The sequence below is a fragment of the Pogona vitticeps genome, chromosome 3, assembly GCF_051106095.1.
Source record: "Pogona vitticeps strain Pit_001003342236 chromosome 3, PviZW2.1, whole genome shotgun sequence".
Lineage (NCBI taxonomy): Eukaryota > Metazoa > Chordata > Lepidosauria > Squamata > Agamidae > Pogona > Pogona vitticeps.
In genome coordinates, this window is record NC_135785.1 from 254,938,534 (window position 1) to 254,957,424 (window position 18,891).

The 18,891-nt window shown below is 40.8% G+C and overlaps 1 protein-coding gene across 6 annotated transcripts in view; it reads left to right on the forward strand.

The window, feature by feature from the left end:
- Window positions 1-18,891, forward strand: part of GRM5 (glutamate metabotropic receptor 5) — a 289,531-nt gene that overhangs the window by 246,463 nt on the left and 24,177 nt on the right. The window lies entirely within an intron of this gene.

Consider the following 18,891-nt stretch of genomic DNA (forward strand, 5'->3'; position numbering starts at 1 on the left):
GCCATTTTTGCCCTGGGACTTCTAGAATCCTGCAATTTGGACGAGTACCTCTAGAAACTGGCTGAGGGACTCTCAGAGATGTAGTCCCAAAAAGTAAGTTATCTCGGAAAATAAAGGCCTGCAAAAAGCTACTGCACCTATTGAAATCCATGGAGACCTTGTATTTCCATTGATTTCAGTGGGGGAGATCTACTGAAGTGAATAGTTTAGGGCGGAAGGATACCTCTGAAGACACAAAGGAGTGCAAGAGTTTTGCAGGTGAATTGTGCTTTCTTTTGTTTGTTTGCCTTGCTCCAGATGTATTGGCACAGCAGGTTTTCTCACCTTAGATAGAGTTACAGATACAGGGATCTGTAATTTTACTATTGTCTCTCTTAATTTTTTTTTAAATTCCAATTTCTCTTCCTGCTGATTATGGAGAAAATCGGCCCATATGGGTAAGCTACTTCCAACTTTATTTTTTCCAAATGAGTCAATTGTGAGTGACCCATCTAAACAAGCCATAATACGTACATAGATCCAGCTGTACCTAGGCTGGCTAGGATTATGCCATGTGTCCTGGCCATGAAATGTGACCAATGAGGAACCTCTTAGAAGAGGTAGAAAGAGGTAAACATCATGATTAACAGGTAGTGAAACATTTGAAGACCTGAATGCTTTTAGCTCTCTGCTTGGACCGACTTTCTTCCCCCATTTGGTGGGGATTTTAGAAACAAAAATCAAACCCCTGCAAATCTTAGGACGAAACTTGCACATTTTTTTTGGTAAGTGGTAAGGAAAAAATAAAAAAATCTAATCCATCCCTAGCTGGGGTTGGCACAACTGAAATCAAGGCATGTTATGAACTCAGAATGAATGGTGATTGATTTTTTAAAACAATACTGGCATAGGCGGTAGAGGCAGCAATTTTACTAATATTTTCTATGCCACTTTTTTGAAACTCCCCCTGGGCAGGGTAGCTTCTCTCTTTTGGAAGCTCCCCTATTTTGTATATTTTTACCCTTCTTGAAACCTTCTGGGAGGGCTGCCAAGATCCAGAGTTTTGTACAATGCCTTTAAATCCTCCAATTTAGCTGCAGAATGGAGACTCTGTGTTGTTTTTTTCAACCTCCCTCCATCCTAGATCTCTTTCTCTTGTCTCTTCCTAGCCTGTTATGGCAAGCAAGACTACAAGACGGGTTCACAGCAGGTAGGGGGCGAAAGATTAACAAGCAGACAGAATGGGTAGAAGAAACCGTTCAGCCGCCTCATCTTTCATGATATCTTTTTTTTTTTTTTTGAGTATTTATTTAAGGACAGGGTAGGGTATACAAAAAGTAAAGGAGAAAAGGGAAAAGGGAAAAAAGGGTTAAGGGGATAGGAGAGCTCAGAGTATACAATCATCCGATCAATTCATATTAGAATAACTAACTTTTTGCTTTTTCACAGTTTGATTACCCTCCTGCTTTCATCTTATAATTTAATTTTAGTTTAATTCTATGTTACTCCAACACTGTCTGATAACTGCAGCCATTTATACAATACATCCCAGCGTTCAGTTTCCTTTTGAGTTGAACAGTCTTTCAGCCCATCTGACAGGATATCCATTTTTGTCACTTCCCATATTTTCACAATAAATTTCTCTTGTTTCAGTATCTCTGCTTTCTTAAGCTTTTTAACGTAATACTTTTTAATTTTGGGAGCTGCATAGGTCACTGGATAACTCTTTATCCCATCTATGTTACCTGGTGTCGTACCCAATAAAGACGGTTCTGAAGTTTGTGCAAATTCATTTCACTGTTGTTTGGCATCTGATGTCCCCTCTTTCATCACTTTCATCAGATCTTTTATTTTGTTAAGACCTTCATTCACTTGCTGAAACCCTGTTATTATTGTCTTTTGCATAGTAATCTGCATTCCTTTTCTATTTCTTGTACAACTATTCCATAACTTTGAGATTGAACAGACCAAGTCTCCATTTGTTGTATTAAATTTTTGAAGGCCATCTCAGGCTTTCCAATGAGTGGGGTTTGTATAGATGGTACTATGTCTTTAACCACAATGATCATGATATCCTTAAGAGGTATAGTGTGAATCTCCGGGTTTCGACCTTACAATACTACCACACGGGATCCTCATTTAGCATAAAGAGTATGGGGAGAAAAGATAAGCCAGGACTCCAAATAGCTGAAGATGAAGGCACAGAAAGGGCTACATGAAGTGGGAGGTGAAGTGATTTTCACATCAGAGGACTGATGTAGGCCTTACAGATAACATGTCGCTAGAAGAGGGAATTCCTTAATTGCTAAAAGCATTTGGGTCTCAAAGCAGTTGCTTTTCACATCTCACATATCTGGCGAATTGTCTTGCTTTGCTCTGTGATTGGTAAACAGAAGCTTCATGGTCAGAGACCTCCAGGGAAGGGCCTGCTGCCTCTGCGCATGTCAGCTGGGCAAGAGGTGCATGCGCAGAAACAGTGGCTGGGTAGCTGAGTTACTGCTTCTGTGCATACACCCACTGCCCGACTGGTAGGCATGTGCATGCGCAGAGACTGGTGGCCCTTCCTGGAGCTGGTGGCTACCTCTGCGCATGCCCCTTCCCTGGAAGGGAAGCTGGCTTGCTGTCTCTGATAACGGTGGCAATGGCAGAACCGGGTGGGGAGGCAACAGGAACACCACAAAGGGGGCACGCAAACTGGTTCATTTTTAGGGGGTGCTTATGTTTGTGGTTCATAGGTAGCCATGAACCTTTGGTTTTCCAGTTTGTACCCATTGCCAGCTGCGCTTGTTACAGCCAGAGCAGTGTCATGGTGAGAGCTGGACTTGACTTGGGAGATTCAGGTTCTTCTAGTCACTGGTAGGTAATTTTGGACCAGGCGCTTTCTTTTGGCCAGACCTACCTCACAAGGTCGGTGTGAGGTCAATGTGGAAAAGAGGAGAGTCACGTGTATATATATCACCAAGGAGATAAAGCAGGAGAAAAGCGCAACCACCGCACTCCGAGCTCTAGAAATGTTAGGGATATTGCACGAGGAGTAAATTAATGCATTGATCTTCACTCTGAAGAAAATTGGTTGGTTGGTTAATTTGTTAATCAATCTGTTATTAATTAATGAGTCATGAAACTTTGCAAGGCCATTCGGAATGGCTGGAGATGACTAGAGTGAGTTAATGCAGTGAGAAATGTCAGAGGAGCATAATTTGGCATTTTGACAATTAGCATAATGAATTTTAGATTCATGGCTGGGACATTTCCCAAATTTGTACGGTAAATTAGTTTATAACAAATTGTTTCCAAGCTCTGAAATAAAGAAAAGTATGAAGGAAAAGAAAAGAAGGGTTGTCCCGGGTAACAAGCACCCCATGTCCCTTTGAATGTACCTCAAATAAGATGATTACAAATCCTTCCTTGAAATAATCAGGATCTTGTCCCCTCATTCGCCACCTAGAATTCCTTTGCAAGCAGCCTATATATGTGTCAGCTAAAAAGCAAAGGTCTTCTATCAAACTGTATTGTTGTTGTTGTTTTTTTTTGCTGATGTGCTAACTAAAATTAAACGATCCACTCAAGCCCATTCAATGCTTTGCATCATGGGCTACAGAATATCGAAGGATGCACAGCATACGTACACAACAAAGGGAGTGGTTGTTGTTGTCTAGTCATTTAAGCCGTGTCTGACTCTTCGTGACCCCATGGACCAGAGCACGCCAGGCCCTCCTGTCTTCCACTGCCTCCCAGAGTTGGGTCAAATTCATGTTGGTCGCTTCGATGACCCTGTCCAGCCATCTCGTCCTCTGTTGTCCCCTTCTCCTCTTGCCTTCACACTTTCCCAACATCAGGGTCTTTTCCAGGGAGACTTCTCTTCTCATGAGATGGCCAAAGTATTGGAGCCTCAGCTTCAGGATATGTCCTTCCAGTGAGCACTCAGGGTTGATTTCCTTCAGAATGGATAGGTTTGATCTTCCAGGAGATTCTCAAGAGTCTCCTCCAGCACCACAATTCAAAAGCATCAATTCTTTGGTGGTCAGCTTTCTTTATTGTCCACCCTGGTGTTCCACTACAGTGGTGCCTCACTAGACAGTTACCCCGCATAACAGTTTTTTTGCTAGACATTGACTTTTTGTGAGCGCTATAGCGATTCGCAAACAGTGATTCCTATGGGGGGATTTCACTGGACAATGTTTGGTCCCTACTTCGCAAACCGATTTTTGCTAGACGACGATTTTGACAGCTTCCTCCGTGCTCGCAAAACAGGTGTTTTCGGGACCTAAGCTTCACAAGACAGCGATTTAAACAGCTGATCGGTGATTCGCAAAGTGGCTTTCCTATGGCTGGTCTTCGCTAGACAATGATGATTCTTCCCCATTGGAACGCATTAAACAGGTTTCAATGCATTCCAATGGGGAAATGCTTTTTGCTAGACAATGATTTCGCGAAACAGCGATTTCAGTGGAACGGATTGTCATCATCTAGCGAGTCACCACTGTATATGCCAGTATCTATTTAAAAACAGAGTCTTGGTAAAACGTAATCATAGATAGGCAACTGTCATTGACAAGACCTACAAACCCCTCCATCTGTAAAGACTTGGGGGCAGTATGTCATGGAAACAAACCAGTTGTGACCATCATCCTTAATTTTTTTATGGGCAGATGGTGCTGATGGTGAGGTTTCTGAGCATGCAAGCATTGTGTGAAACAAAGGACGTTCAGAAAATATGGGCCTGGACCCTGGACTATTTTTCTTCAAATGCATGGGTCCAAGGTACAGTATTGCCTCGTGCAATGGAAGAGACATTGTTTTGATTATTCCCTCTTCTCTGCCTGTCCTAGAGGGTTCCCCAGATATCTGGGGGGGGGGAGATTTTCAGAGGGGAAAGGGGCTGCAGCCAAACAGAGGATCCAAAAAATTGATCCCTCCCTTTTGCTGGCAGAAACCTCACATGCATGTAGTTCTTTGGAGGTGCAACTGTAACATTTTCGTTATTGGGACATGAGGCCTTACTAAATGATAGAGATCACATCGTTCAAGCACTAGTTCATTATTGTGTGTTCTGCTTCATAGTAGGTATCATCGCAATGGTGATGTGGACAGGAGGAGAAGGCATTTTGTGGCAACGCCTTGTTGCAGAGATTTGAATTTCTGGAAAAATTCCTTTTGCCTACATAGCAGAATTACAGGCTCACAAAGGAGAATAGCTACACGTTCCCCAGCGTCCAGCCCTTTCTCATTAATGAACACTTTAAATCTCAATAACTTGCTCTGAGATATTTGTAGGAGAAAGAATAAAAACATTTCATTACAGTGGGGTCTTGACTTAAGAACGACTTGAGTTAAGAACATTTTGACTTAAGAACCGCTCTCATAGGAAAATATTGACTTGACTTAAGTACTTAGATTTGAGTTAAGAACTGAAAAAAAACCACGTGGGAGGCAGGGAAAGTGCAAAATGTGAACTTTCGGTTAACTGTTGGCCAGTGAAGAGGGTGCCTGTCTGCTTCCTCACTCCTCCCAGTGTTTAGAGAGTGGATTGGGAGACAGTCTTCAGACTGCCTGGTACCGGACTGCCTGGACTGTATTTTCCCTGCCTTCCCTGAACCTTTCTTGACCTAAGAAAAAAAGAAACAAAATATCCCCCTCTAGTGGTCGAAGGCGGAATAGCAGCTTCCCATTAGTTTCTATGGACGGAAAAGAGCAGATACGGATCAAATGGTTTTCAATGCATTCCTATGGGAAATGCAGATTTGACTTGAGAACTTTTTGACTTGAGAACCGCCTTCCAATACGGATTAAGTTCTCAAGTCAAGACCCCACTGTACTTATAATTACTTGAAGTTTGCGGACTTGTATGCAGCTTTCTTTACTCAACATATACTTAGCAACCACTTGAACGAATCAACAGTAAACAAACAATGGCCACCAACTGTCAAAAGAGAGGGAAAAAAAGCAATCAGTGGAGAGGGAGGGCTCTCTTTGAAATCAAAGGCTGGAAGGAACTATTGGTTGGTGCTAGATAAACAATCGCCCCGGCACCAGAAAAGTTCTTCCCAGTCACATAAACCACAGGCAGCATGCGAGGTTGCAAATAAAACTCCAATGATTCTACGTAGCATTCGGATTAAGGTTGCTGCTAGGTTTTAGGGCATCAGATGAAGCCTGAAGGAATTGCTGCGATTCTCCAGGTCTCAAAGTGAGGAGAAAGATGTTTCAATGAATATCACTGGAGGATGAGAACATTTGATTTTTATATGGGAGGCGGCTTTCATCTCTGCCCATTCCCAGCTGGCACTGAAGCTCACTAGATCCCTCCAAAGGAATTTGCATGCATGCTCTGCTTCCTTTTCTTTCAGCCTTTGCCTCCCCTGTGATGTCTCAAGAACCTGACCCTTTGTCTCTGTTTTTCACCCTGAAATCTTAAGAAACGGGATGCTGTGCCCCTGACAATCCTCATTCAGGTGTATTTATTAACTTACTGAGGCAACTGTTTGTTTGTTTGTTTGTTCATTTGTTTGTTTGTTCACTTATTCATTTATTCATCTGTTGTTGTTTTTACTGCCCATCTAGCTGCCAAGGCCACTCTGGGTGGTTTACAACATTATTATTTAATATAACATGATAAACAGCAATATAAAAACAGTGGGCGTAATAACTATAGAAATGAAAAAACACATGCACAACTATCATAAAATTAACTAAATATAATTAAAGTAGGATAAAGGTAAGCCAGAAGAACGGATAATATAAAGGTTGAAACATCCTCTGTGCTAAGACGTTATAAGGTCCATCTGAAAAGCCATGTTTTCAGCAATCGTTAAAAAGTTCCCAGTGCAGATTTCGGGTGGCAGATTATTCCAAAGATGGGGAGCAACCCCTAAGAAGGCCTGGTTTTTAGTCTTCTCTTTCTGGGCCCCTCTCTGAGTCAATATTCTCAACCGCCCAGCCTGGGAAAATTGTGTAGGACAGATCTTGTTGGAAGGAGGCATTCTGCCAGGTATAAAGGTCCCAAAAGTGTTTAGGGCTTTGTATGTCAGCATCATCACCTGGAAACTGGCACAGAAATGAACAGGTAACCAGTGCAAGGCGGCCAAAGTAGAGGAGATATGATGGTATTTCTTTACACCACTCAATAGTCTGGCCATCATGTTCTGGACCTGCTGAAGTTTCCATAGCAGCCTCATCATGGGCAGCCCCACGTAGAGAGCATTGCAGTAATCTAATCTCTAGACCACCAATGCATCTACCACAGTGGTGAGGGACCCGGTGTCAAGGTAAACTAAAAACAGAACAATGACCATTCATTTTGAGGAACTGGAAGGTACAGATTATTTTTCAAAAATTGTAACTAAGTTGTAAATAACTAGTTAGGAGCTTTGGAACTTTAAGTGTAAATAGCTGCTTTTGAAAAGTAACTTTCCAAGCTCTGATTTTGATCATCATTGGTATTTTAGAGTTCCCTTGAGACCCAAGTAAAGCCCCCTGGATTAATTGGATATTTCTTCTACAGTAAGTGGCTCTCTGTAGCATCTGCCAGGCCTTTGTCTGTTAATATGCATTTAACTGACTATAACTTGAGCAGGATCAAGGGCTTGGATTTCGACCTCTCCTTCTCGCATTCCTTTTTAGGACGACTGATGTTTCAGAGCCATAATTTGCATGCTTTTCCTCCCTGCAGATAGCTTTCCTATCACAAAACATGATAGACGGATGCTCTGACTCATTTGTTCAATAATGTATTTAAGGGACCTCTGTGGGCAAGTTTGATAATGTGATTAATTAACGGTTATAGGTTGCAAAGGGAAAACTGGGACATCTTTGTGAAATTCTGTGAAGCAGATTAGATTTGAACAATTTTGATAAATTGTTTCCTTTCTTAAAAAAAAGAAGCCTCCATCTTACAATGAATTGAGCTTCTTGTACACACTGATTACAGTGGATTTGAATCTTCCTACAAAGCTAGAGTTTTCTTTGGGGGATATTCTGTAGCACCAGTTTGATTAAAGTGGTCTTGACGGAGTGATAAACCAATTGTTTGCTTGCATGAATGGAGCATGTTGTTTCCAAACCATGTTCGGAAATGTTTGGTTTGGTTTTTAAATCAAAACAGTATTAGCATCTGAAGCATTTTATCATTTAAGGTGCTTCTTACACATTATTTCTTAACCATACTGTATTTTAAATACATCCCACCTACCAGGCCCAGACCTTACAGACACTTAAATGGTAATCACCAGGAGACAAGGCCTAGTTGGCAAGCTTCCTGCCTTGGATAGGCCTAACTTCCTGTTTGATAAGGAAGCTTCTTTTTGTCAAACAGGAAGTTAGGTCTATCCAAGCCAGGAAGCTTGCCAACTGGGCCTTATCTCCTGGTGAGCACAGTTTATGTATCTGTATGGTTCAGGTCCTGCAGATGGGACTACCAGAAACCAATATAATGAGATCTGTAGTCCAGAAACTCCAAAATGCACATTCCTCAGTTTGAGTTACATATGCATATTTTGTGATTCATAGAATTATAGTAAAATGAAGTTGGAAGGGGCCTACAAGGCCATCAAGTCCAACCCCCTGCTCAACACAGGAATACAATCAAAGCATATATGTCAGGTGATTATTTAAGTTTTTCTTGAATGCCTCCAGTGTTGGAACACTCATCATCTCCCTGGGTAACTGGTTCCGCTGTCGCACTGCTCTAACAGTCAGGAAGTTTTTCCTGATATTCAACCGAAATCTGGCTTCCTTTAACTTGAGCCCATTGTTGCGTGTCCTGCACTCTGAAATGATCGAGAACAGATCTTGCCCCTCCTCTGTATGGACAGCCTTTCAAATATTTGAAAAGTGCTATCCGATCACCCCTCGGTCTTCTTTTCTCAAGGCTAAACATGCCCACTTCTTTCAGCCTTTCCTTGGTTCCAAGCTCCCTGATCATCCTTGCCGCCCTCCTCTGAACTTGTTCTAATTTGGCAGCATCCTTCTTGAAGTGTGGTGTCCAGAATTGGATACAATATTCAAGGTGAGGCCTAACCGGTTCTGAATAGAGGGGGACTAGCACCTCACGGAATTTGGAAATTGTACTTCTATTAATGCAGCCTAGAATAGCATTTGCCTTTTTTAAAAAAGTGACTGGAATTCTAGCATTCTCCTCTCTCTCTCTCTCTCTCAGTGGAGCCAATGACAACCAGAATATTTCACTTTCGTTTCTTGGCATCGTGGTTTACTAAAAATGGAAAAAAAATCATGGGATGTATTGGGAGGATTTGTTCCAGTCACCGCTGTGTGTGTGTGTGTGTGTGTGTGTGTGTGTGTGTGTGGTGTGTTGTGTTGTGGTGTGTGTGTGTGTGTGTGTGTGTTTTCAAACTAAAAAAACAAATAACTAAAACTCGAGGACAGTGTTTACAAGTGTTGTCTACTACCCAATCGGTGTAGTCCTCTATCCATGCTGTAACAAAGTGAGCCTCTGGAAGATTAAAACATTAAAACATGTCCTTTTACATAGGTGTTAAGTTGTTAAATGATTACAGGGTCCATGTAAGAGCCGGTGAGTAGATATTGAGGGGAAGTTGTGGTTGGCAGTCAACAATGTTGGCTTGACTAATGAGGACCCAAGAGTCCGTTTTATACCAAGTACAAACATATAAGATCTGCCCTCCCTCTCCCCACACATATTACTGATGTAGTTGCTCATTCACTCATGTGTTTGTTTTATTTATATCCTGTTTTTCCTCCAGTGAGCTACAAGCCAGATGCATAATAGTCTTCCTCATAGACTTTGCAGCCGGGTCAGGATTTGAACTCACATCTCCTGAGTCTTATGCCTACACTCTAAACACTACATGGCTTATAGATCTGTCCTGTCCTGCACATAAAATCTTTTGAGTCATGATGAACAAAAAGTTTATATTTTAATTTTGAATTTACATTTTCAGCATTTCTGAAAATGCCACAGGGTCCATGCTGGGCTGTTCAGAGGTTTTCCCCCTCCCTTTCCTGCTCTATCAAAGAATCACGTTTGAAGTAGAGGTCTATCAAGTTTGCCGACTCTTTTGAAACTTGGGTTTCTCATATAAAAGGCTTTACTCCACTGATGCTTGGATGCGCACCCCTTTATTTTGTTGGTCAAATGCCACTGCAGTTGCACTTCTGTTTCAAAGAGCAACAGCGTCTGTCAAAAACTGCACAGCATGTTCACTGCGAGAAATACGTTCTGATGATGCTGGATTCAAAGCAGGCCATGGCCGTGGAAGGCTAGTTCAATGCCTGTTCTGATCCCCTATGAATAGAATTTATAAACTACCTTGTCGAAAGCGTCTCTGTTTGGAGAAGATAAATGTGAGACTGTGTCAGTCTCCTCTTATCCAGCATCCAGACACACCTTTCTAAAAGTCTGTAAGATTACCACTGTGTGCAGATTCCTTTATGCTTGTGTAAAGCACTGGCTGCAATTACATGTGATTGTCTAATTACAATAGCTTTATTTTTAAAAGATTACTCCCACAGATGCAACTAAATAGCAAAATAATGAAATAGTAAGCTTTGCTTTAAATTGACTCTGTTGATACTGTACTATTGTGGGAAACACTATATCTTCTGTGTAATGCTTATGAGGAATGGGAGTATAACTGTCATTCTGGCCTTATTGAAATCCATGGAAACACAGGACTGAACTAGGCAGTACAGTTACCATGTTATTAAAAACAGAGCTCCTGTAAAAGTTAAAAGACTGTTCCCCTGCCACAAAAAACAAACAAACAAAAAGCCTGGAGCTGCCCTCAATCTTCACATTAGCTTGTGTGGTTTTTTTTTTTGTTTCTTTTTGTGCTTTCAATTATTGGTCCTTGGGAGAGAAACACACTTTCCTCTGCATATGTGCTTTCCAGGCATAAGATCCGGAAGATGGTGCATAGCAGTGCTTGCTCTCCCAACCTGGAGGCAACTGTCTCTCTGGGGCTAACACCAGTCCTGTTTCTGTATATTTTAACTAGGTCAACTGAGCCAAAATGCTCACCGACCAAATTTCCTTACCCTATCCAAAGGTCAGCTCTTGCAGACAAGAACAGCAACAGGAGCAATTTGAACAGCGATGCTCCAGATGTTCTGGGGGGGTGCTGCATCAAGGCTCCCTCAAAGAGTCCAACGTGACATTCCTTAAGTGATTGTACTGCATTCATTGATTTGCTTTATGGTGTTCCCAAGTGGTGATGGTGTTGGTGCCCGTAAAGAAGTCTATTATTGAAGCTTTATAGGGCTACTCTAACTAATCAACTCCCAGAAATCCTGGCTAGCACAGCTAGTGGTGAAGGTGTCTTAAGAGTTGTAGTCCAAGAACATCTGGGGACCCAAGGTTGGAATCACTGGTCTAAAGCCTTGTCCCTAGGCTCAGTCTGTTCTCCTCATTCGTGTTCAGCATGCCTGGGGGTCATTTTCCCTTGGAGAAGGCTTTAATTTGGATGCAGGCAGTAGAAGTTCTCCAGATGTTGGGTGGCAACTCTCCAAACCCTGCATGGTTGACAATGGGTATGGGATGGTGAAAGTGGTCGTCCAACAGCATCTGGAGGGCGACTGTTGCAATTACTATCTTTGTTTCTTATTTCTCTTTCTTTTCTTTTAGTTCTACTGTATATTGAAATGTCACTACTTCTGCAGAGCCAAGCATTCATGCTAGTGGTATACACGAACAGCAAGCAGCTGTGTGTGCTAAATAAATCATCTTGTTAAGAAACCCAATACATTTTAATTTAAAGCTTACCTTCCTTGGGGGAAAGAGTTTGATGTGCTGCTGCTTCAAAGAGAGCTCTCTGGGGCTATATCTGCTCTGTAGACTTAAAGCCAGTTTATCAGTTGTGCTTCTAGGAGGGCTTTTTTTTTTCCTCTGGCTGCTTCAAGACGATGAAATTCCCTTCCTTCGAAGGTGCCCTTAAACGTTTACCTCCTTGTCTTCCACCAGTAACTGAAAACGTGCCCCTTTAAGCAAGCTTTTGGGGAGGCCGCAGGCAATGAAGACGGGGAGGAGTCCTTTAAAATTGGTTAATAGGTTTTAAGTATTTTTGTGCTACTTATGAAAATAGCTGAAAATGTACATAAATATCCCATTTTTGATTGCTCAACCATCTCTGTGATAGGCAGAAGCATTGAGGTAACTCCTTCCACAAAAGCTTTCTCAAGGGAGAGAATATGAATAGCCACAGAAGTTGCAAAATGATAAATGTGTCATATAATTGTACCCATCAAGTTGCCTCCAACTTACAGTGACCCTATGAATGACCAATCTCCAACATAATCCTGTCCTCAATCATCTTCCTTAATCCCTACCAGTCTATGGCTCTGCCTCTAGATTGTTGAGCTAGTGTATTATAAGAGCAAGAGGTGGAGAAAACGCTGCATTCATTTTTATTTTTATTTTTATTTCCTTCTGTAATATAATAGAAAGGGGAAGAAATACAACATCCTCAGCCACCTTGCAGTGTTAAAGTAAGCTCAGGAGTGTCACCAAAAGAATTTTGAAAAGGTCCTGAGAATGTGCGAGAAAGATGGATTTTTTCCCCCCAACAGGGAAATAAAACTTGAGAAACTGGAAGGTATGATAACATTGTGCTAGTTTGTCCTTTTTCCTGGACCTGGGCACAACACTGCTTTCCCTCCTAGAAGGCTTTTACTACAAAAAAAAAAAAAATAGAGTTTTATTGTAGACAACTTTGGCTACAGAGACAAAACTATATCTACAGCAGCTCTTCCAAACTCATATATAGGAGGCTCTGGGGAAAACGCTGAACTCAGAAGAACAAAGATTAGTCCTGTGCTGGAATTTCTCAAAATACTTTTTTTCCCCTTTAGAAACTTCCTCAGATTTTTCTTTGTTTTACTGCTCTAGAAATAGAAAGCCATTTTGTGTAGACCTTTCTCCAAAATCTATCTGTTGTTTTCGATGGATGCTTCCTGGCCTCAGCCTCAGAATATCTTAGCAAGACAACTCAGAGAAAGGCTGTGGGAGACGCGAAATGGCGTCCCTGTCAGATCCTTAAGAGAATGCCTGGCTTCCTTGGGAGTCCTGCGGAGAAATAGAGACGTCCCGGCATCCCGAGTTAGCCTTCTCGCTAGTTGTCAGGGCCAAATCCTCAGGCAGATAAGAAAGCTGTGCTAATGTCGAGCCTCTCCTTTAAGACACCGTTGGAGAATTTCTCTTTTCCTTTGGATGGGGCGGAAAAACAACCCTAATAGTCTCCTAATTTCTCTTGCGACCAACAGTAGAGAGGATTTCAAGAGGCCATTTCTGCGCAGCGCCTCTAATTACCACCACTGCCGTGTGCCTGCTTTTCACCACGACAGTTTTCCAAAGCAGTTATTTCTCATTATTCGTCTCTGTCATCAAAGACCTCACCGCCGTTGGAGCTTCCCCAGAGACAAGTCTCTTTACCAGCCTTCAAGAGGCAGAGGGGGCTCCAGGAGGAAGTAAAACGCAGATCCTAGCTTGACTGACCATCATTGGAAGGACTTCATCCAGGACTCTTTCTTCCCATTTTTCAAGGCTGGGAGTCTCAGGACATCCTGTGGCATTAGTGAGGCGGGGTGCGTGTGTGGAGGGGAAGCTCTTGAAAGGACATCCTCTAGGGATTAGTGTAAGGATTTATAGAGAACTCAGTCCTCCAGGAACTCATGGAAGGAGTTAACGCCAACGTTTCTGTTTGCCTACCTGTACAGATAAAGGCTGTTACTGTTTATCATTACAACCTGGAGCCCATGGAGTTATTATTGGGAGATCCTGCAGCTGCAAGCACCACTGAGGTTGGGCCCAGTGGCATTCATGCCTTCTTAAGTGGAACACCACAGGGCTCATCATCACCAGCCCTCCCCTCCAGTAACATGACTACATCTGGATCCAACACGGTGTTAATAAACCAGAGACAATGTTGTTCAGTTCCATCAGGAGGAGCTAACTTGCTTTGAGAAGCAAAATCCATTGTGCCATAATAGAATTGTGGGCTGTTATTTCTCCCTGTCTTTCAGCAATGGGAGTGTAAAATGAAATGCTTTCACTCATCAGTTATTGCCATGAATGTTTTGAGAGCTGCGTGCAAAGCAAATTTAAAGAGTTACATTACTGGCTGCATCTGAAATTTGATTTTTGTAAGGTAGTTTGGCCTTTAAGGCAGAGGAAACTGTGGCCCTCTGGATAATGAAGGACTCCAATTCCCATCAGCTTCAGCTAGCATGGTCAACAGGCAGGGGATAGTGGGGATGGCAATCCATGAACATGGAGAGGGGAAGAGGCTTCCTACCTCCAGCCATTTATCCTTGGGATTTATTTATACCACATTGATTGATTGATTGATTGATTGATTGGTTGGTTATGATTGATTGATTGATTGATTGATTGATTGATTGATTGATTGATTGATTGATTGATTGATTGATTGATTGATTGATTGATTGATTGATTGATTGATTGATTGATTGACTGATTTGATTTGATTTGATTTGATTTGATTTGCATCTCGCCTATCTGGGCCACCGGCCCACTCTAGGCGGCTTCCAACACAAAATAAAACAATAAAACGCAAAATGTACATAATCATTCAATAACAGTTATAAGAAATAAAATAGAAAAGGGTTAAAAGAAAAGTCAGGAATTAACTGAAGGGAAGGCCTGGGTGTAGAGCCAAGTTTTTAATTGGGTTTTAAAGGTACCCAGCCTAGGGGCCACACGAATCACCAAAGGGAGGTTATTCCAGAGGCGAGGAGCCACCGCCGAGAAGACCCAGTTTCGTGTCTTCTCCTTCCGGGCCTCACTTGGCGTCAGGCTCCTCAGCCTTACCTCCTGACTGCGCACAGGTGATTCGGGTAGATCTTGGTGGAAGCAGGCGTTCCGTCAAATATCGAGGTCCTAAAGCATTTAGGGCCTTGTAAGCAAGCATTAGGACTTTGAAGTTGACGTGGAAATGAATGGTTGGTTGGTTTATAAGCTGCCTTTCTTCCGATAAGGAGACCCAAGGCGGCTCACAATATTAAAAGAACAGAATTAAAAAGATAATATTTAAAAAACAATTAAATTGTACTCTGATTAAAATCTGATTAAATAATTAAATGCAAGTAAACATTAAAAACTGTCTTAACTTTTGTTGTTTATAACAACTTTGGAGGTACTATTAAGGAAAACAAGAGAAGAGAAACAAATTAAAAGTTTAAAAAATTGAGAAGCAACACTTTAAAGTCAGAGCCTTCACGGATGAAATGGTAATCTTTCTGGAAGACCCATCACGTAGTATTATGAGACTTAAAGAAATAATCAGTGACTTTGGAGAATGAGCACGTTTAATTATAAATGAAGGAAAAACTAATATACTTACAAAAATATGACAGGGAAAGAAGAGAAAGAATTAGAAATTAAAACAGGTTATAAAGTAAGATACCTGGATATAACAATAACTTAGAAGACAAAGGACTTATTTGAACAAAATTATGAGAAGAAAGGGAAAGAAATTTAGAAAAATTTAGAGAGATGGAAACACTTAAATATCTCATTGATGAGCAAAATACCAATTATCAAAATGATGGTATTACCTATATTCATATTCCTATTTCAGAATATCCCGATAATAATAAATAACAAACCATTTCATTTGTGGAGAAAACAACTCTTAAATTTTATTTGGCAGGGGAGAAAACCAAGAATAAAAGTGAAATACAGTACTTGCAAGACGACAAGAAGAGAGGAGGATGGGGTCTTCCAGACCTCCAATTATATTATGAGGCTGCAGTACTACAATGGTTAAGAGAGTGAATAAGACTGGAAGATGAAAAATATTAATACTAGAAAGCAAAGATTTAAAATATGGACTTCATGCTTACTTATGGTATGGAAAAAAGAAAGTGAACAAAACTTTTGATAATAATATAATAAGAAAAGCATTAATAAGACTATGCAAGAAATATAAAGGGAAATTTTATCATGGATTTCCAATGTGGATGTCCCCCCCATGAAGCTCTCTCAAAGGAAGTTGACATAAAGAATGATAAATGGTTAACATATAAAGATCTACTCATAGAGGAAGATTATGGACAACTAAGATTTAAAAAAAGACAAGAAATGAATCAAGAAGGAATAATACGCCAGTGGTTTCCACACAGACGGCTATCAGAAAGAATTTAAATGGATAATAAATTAATAGGATTGGTTAACGAACTTACAGATAATATGGGGGGGGAAAATCACCAAATTGAAAAGTTGTATAAACTATTATAGGAAAGAAATATGGAACAGGAAGTAAATAAAGAAAATATGATAAAATGGATGCAGGAATTAGGTAGAACAATTCAAATTGAGGATTGGTTTGGAGCATGGAATTATAGCCAAAAACTATTAATAAGCTGAGATTTGAAAGAAAACTATATGAAAATATTATATAGATGGTATATGACACCAGAGAAATTGGCAAAGGTGAAGAAAAATGAGGAAGATAAATGTTGGAGATGTAAGACAATAAAAGGAACCCTATATGTGGTGGGGGTGTAAACTTATTAGGAAATTTTGGAAAAAAAATAATCACCATAGATCTAAAAATAAAAATGTAAATGAAACCTGAAACTTATTTGTTCAATATGGTAAAGTTAAACTCGAGACAAGAGACAAAAATTTGTTTATACATGTTAGGTGCAGCCAGAATTCAAGTGACAAAACAATGGAAAGACAAGGAGGAACCTTTGGTGAAGGATTGTTTCATAAAATTACAGGAACTAATATTAATGGACAAACTAACAGACTCGTTGAAAGGAAAGAGTAGAACGGAGCACGAATCTCAATCAAGGAAAGTAAAGAATTATCTTAGAGAGAAATGGAAGAAAGATTCCAAACCTGTACCAAGTGATTCGGGCTTAAATTAGAAGCAGAACTGCTCCACAACAGAATTAAAACCAAAGTAAAGCATATTGTTAATATGGATATAAAATAAGAATCAAGAAGGGTGATTGCGAAGAAAATAAATGTCTGGTGGAAAATAAGGAAGTAAAAATGTTAAAGACTTGCAATTTTGCAAAAGAGATAATAGAAAGTTATTTTGGTTACTATATGTGCTGATGTTGTGATAATTATTTACTTATTTTTTATAATTTCTTTTTTAAGTGCAAGAAAGATTAAAGTTTTTTTTTAAAAAAACTATCTTAATTTTTAAAAGGCAATCAAGGACTCAATCATGATTGTTAAATGCCTTCCTGAAAAGATGGCTCTTTAGCTGTTGGTTGAGGGATAAAAGGAACAACATTCCATAGCCTGGGAGCTGCCACAGAGAAGGCCCTCTCTCATGTCCCCATCAGTCGTGCCTGCACTGGCGCTGGGACCTAGAAGAGGGACTCCCTGATTATCTTATGTACCAAGAAGGCTCATATGGGGAGATATGGTCCTTCTGGTCGCATGGAGCCAAGCTGTTTAGGGCTTTATAGACAATAACCAGCAGTCTGAATGGGGCCCGGAAACATACTGATAGCCAGTGCATTTGTTGTAATAGGGGCATTATATGCTTCCTAGAACTGGTCCCAGTGAGTAATCTGGCTGCTGCATTTTCTTCCAGCTGAAGTTTCCGAACCATCTTCAAAGGCAGCTGCATAATCCAAGCAGGATGTAACTAAGACATATATCACTGTAGCCACTCTAACTCTTCATGCTCGTCATGGCTTCTTGCCAAAGACTCCTCGGCCAATGGGATGCGGTGTTTAGCACGTTGGGCTGAGATTTGGGAAATCAAGGTGCCCACTGGAGCATAATACTCCCATAGTGGCGATGACCCAGTTATCCTCAGCATGATCTACCTCACAGGGTTGTCATGAGGATAAAATGAGGAAGAGACCTATGTTTGCCACCTGGGGCTCACTGGAGGAAAAGCAGGATGTAAATAATAAATTATTGATTAATCATAGAATCATGAAATTGGAAAGAACCTATAAGGCCATCAAGTCCAACCCCTTGCTCAGTGCAGGAATACAAATCAGTGAGCAGGGGGTTGTTCATACCAATTAATAAAGGGAGGAGGTGACTAATAAATCGTTTCATGTGATTGCTGAGTGTCTTCTGTTCAAGATTTCAGATGTTTCTCATAGTGCCACAGTTTCCAGAACACACTGGAGCAAATGATTGCTAAAATCAATTTATCTCTATAACATGCACACATTCTAATCCTTGACTAGAAAATACTCAACAGGTACCAGAAATACTTTACTGGCAGATAATTCAGTTCCGATTTTCTGTACGGAAGAAGGGAGAGCAGTTATCTCAGGGTAAAATGAAGGCCCTCCGGTAAGAGAAACATGATTCACTCTCTCTCTCTTTGAAGAAGAAAATAAGGGATGGATCAACGAAATGTAGCAAACAGGAAGCTAAATCGATTCTTTCTAGCAAGATAAAAATCTATGGAACTTATTGATGGAGAATAATGCTCCAAATACAGTACTACAAAGACAGAACTTTATAGACAATGCCCAGCAGTTTGAATCAGCAGTTTTCTGAGTTTTGCTTAAGCAATCTTTCATTGGTTAGGATTGGATTTAGCAGCATACCAAATATGTCCACAAATGGTTCAACCTCTTCCCCCATATGTTTGCTCATTAATGATTTTGTTTGTTGTTCTTTAGTCATTAAGTCATGTCCATCTCTTCGTGACCCCATGGACCAGAGCATGCCAGGCCCTCCTGTCTTACACTGCCTCCCAGAGTCTGGTCAAATTCACGTTGGTTGCTTCGATGACACTGTCCAACCATCTCATCCTCTGTCGTCCCTTTCTCGTCTTGCCTTCACACTTCCCCAACATCAGGGTCTAATTAATTAATGATTACTTACCATCAAGTTGATTTTGCCTTACAGTTACCCTTTTAGATAGGGAGTATTCTGATGTGATTTGCCATTCTTTTCTTCTGGGGGTTCCCTGGAACTGTGCA